This window comes from Cebus imitator, unplaced genomic scaffold (assembly GCF_001604975.1).
Source record: "Cebus imitator isolate Cc_AM_T3 unplaced genomic scaffold, Cebus_imitator-1.0 Scaffold39, whole genome shotgun sequence".
Taxonomy (NCBI): domain Eukaryota; kingdom Metazoa; phylum Chordata; class Mammalia; order Primates; family Cebidae; genus Cebus; species Cebus imitator.
The window spans coordinates 7043701-7055671 of record NW_016107354.1 but is presented as its reverse complement, the minus strand read 5'-3'; the positions used below and the strand labels follow the sequence as shown (position 1 = coordinate 7055671).

At 42.8% G+C, this 11971-nt stretch overlaps 1 protein-coding gene across 1 annotated transcript in view; it reads left to right on the top strand.

Annotated features, from left to right (window-relative positions):
* The first annotated feature begins 4755 nt into the window (after nucleotides 1-4755).
* Nucleotides 4756-11971, top strand: part of PIK3C2A (phosphatidylinositol-4-phosphate 3-kinase catalytic subunit type 2 alpha) — a 123183-nt gene continuing 115967 nt past the window's right edge. The window contains exon 1 of the mRNA XM_017525800.2: nucleotides 4756-4901. The gene's annotated coding sequence lies outside the window, so the exon portion shown is untranslated. The remainder of the gene's footprint in view (nucleotides 4902-11971) is intronic.

The window sequence follows — 11971 nt, the reverse complement described above, 5'->3', positions numbered from 1 at the left end:
TAATTTGATATGCAGCAGGAGATAACTAATATACCTTCCATCTTCCCTCTATCTTTTCTCCGAGCTTCCAGAGTTATTTGGAATTACTTCTAGTAATGCTCATAGCACAATATACTATTTTATTTCTCAGTTGCTTCCCCCTACTGGACTGTCTCTAAGGACAGGAACCCTGGCTCAGTCAGCTTCACATTTATCGGGTTTTGTTGCTGTTGTTGTTGTTTGTTTTTTGACGGAGTCTTGCTCTTTTTGCCCAGGCTAGAGTGTAATGCCTCGATCTTGACTCGCTGCAACCTCCATCTACTGGGTTCAAGTGATTCTCCTTCCTCAGGTTCCAGGGTAGCTGGGATTAAAGGTATGTGCCACCACCCCTGGCTAATTTTGTATTTTTAGTAGAGATGGGGTTTCACCATGTTGGCTAGGCTGGTCTTGAACTCCTGACCTCAGGTGATCCACCCGCCTTGGCCTCTCAAAGTGCTGAGATTATAGACGTGAGCCACCATGCCCAGCCACACAATTATTGTGTGTTATTGAAAGTTCAAGGCATCATCATCATTTCCCTACATAGTTGCAACAAACTCCAGACTGGGCTACCCAAATTCTCTAGAACCTTCTAATTCTTTCTCTTCCTAGTTCTTTGAAATCTTATAAAAATGCAACTTTGAACATTTGAAGGCTTAAAATCATTCTCTTCATTCTTAAGATAAAGACCTAAATTCTTAATACAGCTTCCCAGGCCTGGCATTATCTTCCTGTCTCACTACAGTACCCAAGATGCTTCTGGCCAGACACAGACACACCCCCCTATAATCCTAGCACTTTGGGAGGCTGAGGCAGGCAGGAGGATTGCTTGAGGCTGGGAGTTTGGGACTAGCCTGGGCTACATAGTGAGATCCCGTGTCTAGAAAAAGATTTTTTTAATAACAAAGATACTTCCTCCTTCTTTTCAGTATAACAACAACACTGGCCTCTCAGTTCCTTAGCTGAGCCATGCTCCTTTCTCAGTGTCTTTGCACACACTGTTCCCTCTGCCTGGTATGGTTTTTCCCCCCATCCTGAATTTCTACTTATCCTTTAAATCTCAGCTCAATGTCACTTTCTCAGGGAAGGCCTTCCTGCCCTCTATTCTAAATCAAAGAACACTGTAGTTTTCCTTCAAACTACTTATCATAATTGGGATTAAATAATTGGGGCTAGGCTCATGCCTATAATCCCAGCACTTTGGGAGGTTGAGATGGGAGAATCGCTTGAGGCCAGGAGTTCCAGACCAATATGGTGAAACTCCATCTCTACTAAAAACGGAAAAAATTAGCCAGGTGTGATGGTGTGCACCTGTAATCCCAGCTACTCTGGATGTTTGAACTCAGGAGATGGATTGTAGTGAGCCGAGATTGCTCTACTGAACTCTAGGCTAGGCAACAGAGACAAACTCTGTCTCAAAAAACATCAATCAATAAATAAATGAATAGTTTGGTATAGTACCCAGCAGAGTCCTACTTGGGTGGGGATATAGCACTGGGGAAGGAAAGAGAAACCTATTACACTCATTCATGACCTTTTGTAGATGTTAAAATCTCCTTGCCCTGTTGGGGGAACTGTGAGATTAAAAGAGCATGGTTGTGCAGGCAGACCCAGTATTGGATCCCAGCTCTACTACTTAGTGTGACATTGGGCAAGTTACTTTCCTCTCTATTCCTCAAATTTCTCAGCTATAAAATTAGGATATAATAATTATACCTTTTATGAAGGCTGTTGGAGGAAATCAATGAGATAATACTCATAAAACACTAAGAACAGGACATGGCCTTAGCAAATGCTCAATCATCATAAGCCACTATATTTTATCCGTGGTTAAAAAACAAAACCAAAAACAGATTGCCCATTTCTCATGTGGTACTGGAAGAGGCTGGAGAATATTTGTGGTACTGGGAAGTTGTCTGTGGGAAGTTATGATTGAAACACTTAAAAATGTAAGGCCTCCACCTGTAATCCCACCACTTTGGGAGGCCAAGGAGGGTGGATCACCTGAGGTCAGGAGTTCCAGACCATCCTGACCAACATGGAAAACCCCTGTCTCTACTAAAAATACAAAAATTAGCCAGGCATGGTGGCGCATGTCTGTAATCCCAGCCACTTGGGAGGCTGAGGTAGGAGAATTGCTTGAACCTGGGAGGCAGAGGTTGTGGTGAGCCGAGATGGCGCCATTGTACTCCAGCCTGGGCAACAAGAGCAAAACATTGTCTTTATTTATTTATTTATTTATTTATAATGGTCCAGGAGAAAAAACACTCTCTTAAAAAAAAAAAAAGTAAGGCCTCTTCCTCAATCCTATTTTCCACTTTAGGACTTAAAAGTGAAGCCAGTAGAGGAGAAATGGTTGCCAGTTGTGTTCTAGCTGGTTCCAAATGACAGCAGCACCAGTTAGTCTCCCAGAAGCCTGTGTTCCTAGTGTTTACACATGCATCATCACAAGCCATTGCTGACAGATGACATATGCTAAGAGAGGGCTACCTGTTCAGGTTTTTGACACTGGCAACTCATGAAAGCTGCTTTTTTTTTGAATCTGGAAAACCATCAAACTCCTTTTCATTCTCTTCACCTTATTGAGAACCTTTTAGCTGATCAGAGCCTACCATGTAACGGCCATCCAAAAGCTATAATAAAATAATGAAGTCAGGGCTGCAACAAGGAAGGGACTCAAGGACAAGGGCCCTCTGCTGCTGGGACTCAGCGGAAATATTTTTCATTCAAAAAAAAAAAAAAATAGAAAAAAAAATTCAGTCTGTCTCCCTGGATCAAAAAAAAGAAAGGAGGAAAGAGAAAGAAAGGAAGAAAGAAAAGAAAGGAAGAAAAGAAAAGAAAGAGAGACAAATAGTTACTTTTCCCTGAAGACTGTGTTCTCCCAAGGCCTCTTCCTTCTTTTCTGAAGGCACACTCAGTTCTGGAGCAGAAGGTAGGAAGCTACCCTGAGATAAGTCACTTTCCCCACCCCTTTTTGACCTTGTGAAACAGCTGCCAATTTTAGAAATTCCTCCTGTGATCAGAAGATAAAGCAGAACAATGCTACGGAACTAAGTGGATTTCTAAGGGACATTCTTCTAGAGTGTGTAGCCTGCCTGGAAATGTGTGTGCATGGAGGTGGGGAGGGGTTGGGGGGAAAGCTAGGAGTAAGAAGAGGGTGTGTGTGTATAAGAGCCGGTAGCTACAGCCATAACAAATAATCACATATTTGCTTCTAGAATTCCCCATAGAATAGAAACTTCATCCAATCTTCCCACTCCTGGGGAGGTGTAGGCATATTTACTACAGCACTATGAGGGATTCATCCACTCCACATTCCTCACTGCCCTAGCCCCCTTTCTCCAACACCCCCTCCGAGCCAAATGAGACCAATTTCTTTCTTTCCCATTATTTGCTGAAGTTCCAACTTCTCTTAGAGCCTTCTCATTATGTGTGTATACATATAGGCTGATAACTTTTTGTTTAGCCTGAGAATTGCAGCCTAAGTCTGTCACATTAGATTGTGAACGTCTGGATGGTGGGTACCCCCTTCTCCTACTGCTTAAAGGACAGTCTTAGGAATCGTTCTTCTGCCCTTAACACAAAGATGTTAAGGGCACAAAGAGCATCTCAGCAGTAACAAAGATGGGGGTAATTTTCCTATCTGCTACCCATGGTTATGTAATTTTTTTTTTTTTTTTTTGAGATGGATTCTTCCTCTGTTGCCCAGGCTGGAGTGCAGTGCCGGATCTCGGCTCACTGCAACCACTGCCTCCCGGGTTCAAGCAATTCTGCTGCCTCAGCCTCCCAAGTAGCTGGGATTACAGGCGCACACCATCATACCTGGCTAATTTTTGCATATATATATTTTTTTAGTAGAGACAGAGGTTTCACCATGTCGGCCAGGCTGGTCTCTAATTCCTGACCTTGTGATCCGCCCGCCCTGGCCTCCCAAAGCGCTGGTATTACAGGCGTGAGCCACCGTACCCGGCCGGTTATGTAATTTTTAAATCTAATACATGAGGACCAAATGCTTTACAAGCATAATCTCATTCAGTTCTCAGTATGAAGGTATCATCATGGAGATTGTATGTGAAAATACTTTGTAATGTAGAAGGAGCCGTCTGGCTGTGAGTTATTATCATGGGGATATTTTCCATACCTGGTTGTTGTGAGGATGAAATGAGACGCTGACCTAAAAGCGTTTTACGTGGTATCAAGCATTTTACACAACCCACGTGATAGGCTACTAATTACCCACCCTGCACCACCTGACCTACCGTGAGGCTTCGGTAAATGCTGGCTAGAGTGGACGAGTTTCTGCATTGCCTGTTCCTTTCAGTCTTCCAAACAAAAAGTAATCTCGGCGCCCCCTGGGGCCAAGCCACAAATCTGGGAACCTCAACCTAGATGGAGGAGGGTGCGGAGTCCCGGGAAAGGGGAGGAGAACAATAGGGTACTTCAGTGTCCCGGCCGGGTTGGCTGGGCTTCGGACGCCGAGACAGAGAGGCAGCCAGCTGGGGTATCCGGGGCGCTCCTTTCCCCGGGTCTGGGGTCCGCACAGAGAGACGCCTAGAACCCGCTCAGCATTCCCGGGAGGGAGCCGGCTGCCAGACCCCAGGGCCCTTACGCCCCAGCTCCCCAGCGCCCCACTTCACGTCCCACGGGTCGTCCAAGCCCCGCCCGCCAGCTCAGGTAGGTCGTCTGCGTTAGCCAATCCACAACAAGCTTGGGCGGGGAAGGCGGTGCTTCCCTGACCGGAAGTGACGTGCGGCGCTTGGCTGGCTGTGGAGTCCGCCGAAGCTTTTGGCGGCGGCTGAGCCAGCTGAGAGGAAAAATGGCTCGGATTGTGGCGGCTTCGGCGGCTCAGGTTGTGGTAGAGGCAGAGGCTCAGGCAGTGTGAGGTGAGGAGCGGTTGGGGCGGCTGGGGATGATATTCGGGATCCTGCTCTGCAAGGGTGGAGAGGGGCCCCGGGGTTCCGGTGCTGGAAGGGTCCCTGGTGGCGGCCCCCAGTGCCTCGGGTGCCCGCTTCTGACCCTCCATCCCGTGCTCTTGGCGCTGCCCAGCCCGACTCCCCTCCCTCTGGGCCTTCCTTCCACCCAGGCCGTGGGCAAGTGCTGCGCTGGAGGTGGGAGGATCCCGCGTCCCCACCAGGCCCCTCTTGTCGGGAGCGGAGGTGCGCCTGGGAGTTAGTTTTGTCCCACAGAAGAAGGGCAGGCATCCCCCTCCCCCTTCGCCCTCCTGCCTTGTCCCGCGGGACCGGGCTGGAGTCGCAGTGGCCAGTCCTATTCTCTCGGCAGATTGTTCGTTCTGGCAAGTGTGTGTGTTGTACTTCTTAGTGATGGCCCCTTCTTTCACCTCCTGTCCCATCTCTGGCTCTGGGGGCCAAGGATCCTTTTTCTTCTCCCCGGACCCCTCACTCCCACCGTGTTGCTTTTAGCCGCGAATCCACTTGCTTCGGTAAGACGTAATTCAGTGTGTTATTTAGCGCATCATCCTTCTGTGAGGGCGGTCAGATTAAAAAATACTTGCTTAACTCTTCCCGAGTGACGGAGGAATAATAAATAATTGAAGAAAAAGGCACATACTTATTTTCCTCACTGAATTTTTGGCTTTAAAAATGAGATTCTCCAGCTGTGGAATTATTTTTTCGGGGAAGGAGGGATTAAGGAGGGAAATAAGGAAGGAGAAACGAAGTGAGGAAAAAAGTCTGGAGATAAAAAACGTGGAAGAGAGAGCCTGTGGTAGTTCTTTTCCTATACTGGCCTGATAGAAATTGAGGTTATAATTATATTCTTGTTCTGAACAGTGGGGGTTTGAATTAAGTGAAACGAAGGATACCTTCGTCTTTGAACAAGATTAGTTGTTAAAGAGATGTCCTGAAATCTTTCCCGGTGGGTGTCAGGCAGGAAAGCTCTGTTGGGAAAAAATTTAAATATATTGTAGTATCAAAAGCCACAGCATAGAAGAGATGCAAGAGAAAGAAAGCTGCTTGTGGGGGAGTGGTGAAGACATAGTAGAAAGGGGGAAGGCTGCCCAGAAGTTCAGGAATTAATTCCAGGAGAGACTTTTTACCTTTGACTCCTTGGCTTGTGGTTCAAGTCTCCACAAGAGACACCTTTAGCAGCTCTGCCATAGTTGGGGTTCGTGCTCTTGTTTTTTTTGTTTGTTTGTTTTTAATTTACATGGGGTTTCACTATGTTGCCCAGGCTGGTCTACCTTGCCCTGCAGAATGGTGCTTTTTTTAAAAAATATGATCTAACCTTATCTGGACAGGATGGTGCTCTTATTCATGGTAACAATTAGACCAAAGGACCTCAGTTGAGGTATACAAATTTTATATTTATTTTTATACAAGATATTTGTTTAATATCAAGACAGTGGTTGCATACTGAAAACAATTGTAACTGAATGAGAATAGAGAGATTTGTTAACTCAAATTTAGTTCAAAAGTGATTTTATATAGGTACAAAGCACATATGAAGTTTCTTCCATAAATTCCATACATTTTGGCTAAATTAACACATTCTAAAGCGGATTTTTTTCTTATCAAAGCCTCTTGCTATATTTGTGCTTTATATGTGTGTTTCTTGCAGTTTTCTTTATAAATGACATTTTAATGTATTCATCCACAGGTTTTACAGTTTTTTCTGTTTTGTTTTGTTTTTCCAAGCCAGAGTCTCTTTCTGTCACCTAGGCTGGATGGCACGATCTCAGCTTACAGCAACCTCCACCTGCCAGGTTCAGGCAATTCTCCTGCCTCAGCCTCCTGAGTAGCTGGGATTACAGGCATGTGCAACCATACATGGCTCATTTTTGTATTTTTTTAGTAGAGACTGGGTGTCACTGTGTTGGCCAGGCTGATCTCAAATTCCTGACCTCAAGTGATCTGCCTGTCTTGGCCTCCCAAAGTGCTGAGATTAAAGGCTTGAGCCACTGCACCTGGCAGTTTTTTTCTGTTTTATAGAATACAAAAGTTGTCATGTTTGCATTGACGAATTTTTGAAACTAACTTTCTGTAATAAGTAGCTGTATACTAAGTATGCGATTAATAGTTCTAAAATTTTCAATTAATTTAAGATTGCTTGCATCAATTCCTGTGTCCAGGAATCTTTCCTTAATCTAGCACAAAGTTTTGCATTTAGTAAGCACATTCAGGTATAAGTGAATTTATATCTAAAGAGTGTGTTGAGTTTCCTAAGAACTCGAGTTGTTATCAGAGCATCAGAGTAACAATAGTGCAAAGTACTTTTAAAGCATGCTTTGTAACTTGTCTTCCTTTGATGATATGAATTATTCCTTTTTTTTTCTTTTTTGAGACAGTCTAACTCTGTCGTCCAGGCTGAAGTGCAGTGGTTTATCTCAGCTCACTGAAACCTCTGCCTCCTGGGTTCAAGCAGTCCTCCCGCCTCAGCCTCCCAAGTAGCTGGGATTACAGGTGCACACCACCATACCCAGCTAATTTTTGTATTTTAGTAGAGATGGGCTTTCACCATGTTGGCCAGAGTGGTCTTGAACTCCTGACCTCAAGTGATCCACCCGCCTCGGCCTCCCAAAGTGCTGGGATTACAGGCATGAGCCACCATGCCTGGCCTATTCATTGTATTGATTTAGCATATTCCAAAAATAATTTAAGACAGGTAAATGATAAAGGTGAATGTTTTTGGGTGGTGCATCACATAGGTGATTTCATTTGAGTAGTTGTACATGCATAGGACTAAAAATTAACACTCAAAACTCTGCGAGTGCCAGAGGGCCTGCAGGGGTGCCTGGCACTGCAGAGCTTCCCAGGGATAAGAAAAATGAATGAGACAGTGCTTGCTGTCAAAAAGTTCTCATCCACATGGAAGACAAACACACATTTTATAATAGTATAATTATAAGGGCAGGCTAAAAAGGATGTGGTCACCTGGGCTGGGATATAGAAAGGGAATGAGTGGGTTTGAGAAAGAAGGTAATGCTCAAGTTGAGTCTTAAAAGATTAATTCTGTCTATTCATAAGGGTGGGATGGATTAAAGTGATCAGGTTTAGGCCCTGTTCTGCTTCTGTCAAGCAGTGAGGTGTTGAGCAAACTGCTTAATACTTCTGATATCCATTTTCCTTATTCAAGATTCAACTATATATATAAAGCAGTGCTGTACATTAGAAATATGTGAGCCACAAATGGGAGTCACATAGGTAGGAGATTTTACATTATTTTTTCCCCTAAATCTTTTAAATCTGGTGCATATTTTACGCTTGATACATCTCAATTTGGAACAGTCACATTTCAGGCACTTAATAGCTGCATGTAACTAGCAACTACCATATTGGACAGTATAGACCTAGAGGCTGGGTGCGGCAGTGCATGCCTGTAGTCCAGTGCTTTGGAGGATCAAGGCAGGAGGATCTCTTGAGCCCAGGAGTTTGAGGCTGCAGTGAGCTATGATCACCATTGCACTCCAGCCTGGGTGACAGAGTGAGACACTGTCTCAAAAATGTGCAAGGCAGCACATTCTATTGATAAAAAAAAAAAAAAAAAAAATCTAGAGGCTATTCTATCTTGGTTCCCTGCTTATAAAAAGAAAAGGAACTCCTATGAGAAATTTATTACTGGTAATTTACAATTAGTAATCATTTTGATGGTATTTGCATATGATACCCTTTTGATGAGAATTATAGTCATACTTGGAAATATTGCTGTAAGTATCTTTAAGGTTGTTCATAGGATTTTGGTTGAGACTAGAAGAAACTTATTTGTTTTCTCTGCCTCTGTAGTCTCAAACCCCTGGGCCTGCCTTGGCCTCCCAAAGTGCTGAGATTACAGTCATAAGCCACCATGTCCAGCCCCGTATTCTTTTCATTGCATGTCTACATATGGCATTTGAGTGTTTAGATACATAGTATAAACCAAATCATATTTTTGTTATCTTTATTTTGTTCATTTATGTATACTTTGTATTTTTTTTTCTGCAGTATGTTCATTCTTTCCTTCTTTCTTTCTTTCCTTCTTTCTTTCTTTTTAAAATAGACATGGTGTCTCACTATGTTGACCAGGCTGGTCTTGAACACCTGGCCTCAAGCGATCCTCCTATCTTGGCCTCCCAAAGTGCTGGGATTACAGGCATGAGCTACTGTGCCCCACCTGCAGTCTGTTTTTCTAACATGATGGATTCAAAACACAATGAAAGAGTGCATATGGACATTTTAGGAAGCTAAAAGTAAATTTATACAATTTTAAACTCCTTCTTGGATTTCTTAAAATTTTAAATGTTGCTATTTGGGTACAAACCAAATAGGATTTATAAACCCTCTTTTAACAGATTTGAAGGCAGTTATTGTTGGCTTAGCAGCAAGTATTTATCTTTTAACCTTGAGATTGCGTTAAGATAGTGTTAACATGCTTACTGTTAAACATAAGGCTTTCTGTTAGTCTTACAATATAACAGTTACATTATTGATGTGACTAAATAATGTTCAATGTTGACACAGTGAATTTGCTATGCATTGAGTTTGGCTAAAAAACACTAGTGGCTAATTTTAGGCAAGATAGCTATGACTAACAATAATACATCTTTACACTTGTACTGACTGACGGTTATAGCTTAGCTAACACTTTTTTCCCTCTAATGTCTTATTAGCTGTGAAGTAAATACAGCAAGTATTCTCATTTTGCTGAGGCCCAAAGATGTTGTGACTTACTTAGCATGATACATTAGAAGCATTGGTTGAACTCAGGCCTTATATTGCGAGGCCCAATGTTCTGTTCCTTTTTTTTTTTTTTTTTTTTTGAGGGAGGGTCTTGCTATGTCACTCAGGCTGGAGTGCAGTGGTTCCATCTCAGCCCACTGCAACTTCTGCTTCCCATGCTCAGGTGAGCCTCCTACCTTGGCCTCCCAAGTAGCTGGGACTGCAAGCACGTGCCACCATGCTTGGCTGATTTTTGTGTTTTTTGTAGAAAAGGGGTTTTGCTACATTGCCCAGGCTGGTCTCGAACCTCTGGGCCTATGTAGGCCTCCCAAAGTGCTGAGATTACAGGCATAAGCCACCATGTCCAGCTCAGTATTCTTTTCATTGCATCTCTTCATATGACATTTGAATGTTGAGATACATGATATAAACCAGATTTTTGGAGTGTGTAATAAAGAAATGGTTACTTCCTGCCTTTAGGAAGTTTATATTCCAACTAGGAGAGACTGACTAACTATAATCCATGTAGCAAAGTGTACTTCAGTTATTTAAAACAAACTGTTAGCAGGAAAGAAAAGATGTAAGGGATAATGTAGTCAAATGGAAAATAGGTAAGAATTAATTAGACAAGATTTTTGAGTAAAGAGTTTAGATTATAAATCTTTACTATAGGAAGAAGTGATGAGGTGTCAAGGATAATATTATTTCAATGCACAGAAAATAACTTAAGGGAAAACTTAGCTAAGGGAACATAAAACATAGGGGTAGGGAAGGGTTTTCAAGGCTTATTTTAATTTTTTACATGAAATCTCCCTCTGTAATCCAGGCTGAAGTGCAGTGGCACAATCTTGGCTCACTGCAACCCCTGCCTCCCAGGCTCAAGCGATTCTCCTGCCTCAGCCTCCCAAGTAGCTGGGATTACAGGTACCCACCACCACCACACCTGGCTAATTTTTGTATTTTTAGTAGAAGTGGGGTTTTGCCATTTTGGCCAGGCTGGTCTCGAACCCTTGACCTTAGGTGCTGCCCACCTCAGCCTCCCAAAGTGTTGGGATTACAAGTGTGATCTACCACACCCAGCCTTCAAGACATATTTGAAATGATGGGGACAGGATAGAGGTGAAGGAAGAGATGAGAATAAATACACATCTGCAATAAAGTATTAAGCCGATGGTTAAAACTTTTATATTATTTCAATGATTCAGGAAATCTCAGTGCCATGATTTCATTGTGACTTGAGTAGTGTGACAAAATGGAAGGTTGAGAGGGCTGGAGAGGAGACTATGAATGAGGAGCAGTGTAATGTTGGTTCCTGTTGTGAAATGATTAGAGACTCGGTAAGGAATTTGACTGTGAGAAGAGCAAGGAATAGGTGGTATTATAAAAAAAAGTAGATTTTATTTTAATTAATTAATTAATTTGAGATTGAGTCTTACTCTGTCGCCCAGGCCAGAGTGCAGTGGTGCGGTTTTGGCTCACTGCTACCTCTGCCTCCTGGGTCCAAGTGATTTTCCCGCCTCAATCTCCTGAGTAGCTGGGATGACAGGCGTATGCCACCATGCCCTAATTTTTGTCTTTTTAGTAGAGATGGGGTCTCACCATGTTGGCCAAGCTGGTCTTGAACTTCTAACCTTAGGTGATCTGCCCACCTCGGCCTCCCAAGGGGCTGGGTCCCGTGTAAGCATGAGCCACTGTGCCTGGCCAGAAAATAGATTTTAAATTTTACAGTATGAGAAATCCTAATTGTAACAGGTCATTAAAATATTTTTAAAATAAAAAACAAATTGGCAGTTTACCTTCAGAAAATACCAATAGAAATAGGAAGAAATTAAGTATTATTAAAGTTCTGCTGTAGAATGAGAGGAAAAAGCACGACAAAAATGCTCTTTCAGGATAAAGGGATGGGGGAAATGAATGAGAAGAGAAGGACATCAATGTAGGTACTTACTTTCTGGTGAGATGGGAAAAAAACATGGATGCTGATAGGAAGGAGAGACACAGCTTAGAAAATGCTTGTCTAATTAAGGAACAGGACTTTTTTTTTATGTTTTATTTACAGTTTGGGGGATTATGTGAAACATGTATTTCTTTACCCCAAGGTTAGCGGTGTAGAACTAATTATTCCTATAAACAAAATCATAGTGCTACAAGTGTCATACCTACATTGGTTTATATACTGTTACTTTCTATGTATTCATAATATAATTAAATGTCTTGACATGACTGAGTTAAGAAAAGGTGCTCTTTGGCTCCTGGAATATGGAATAGCCTAGGTTTTTCTTTTTTTTTTTTTTAAGATGGGG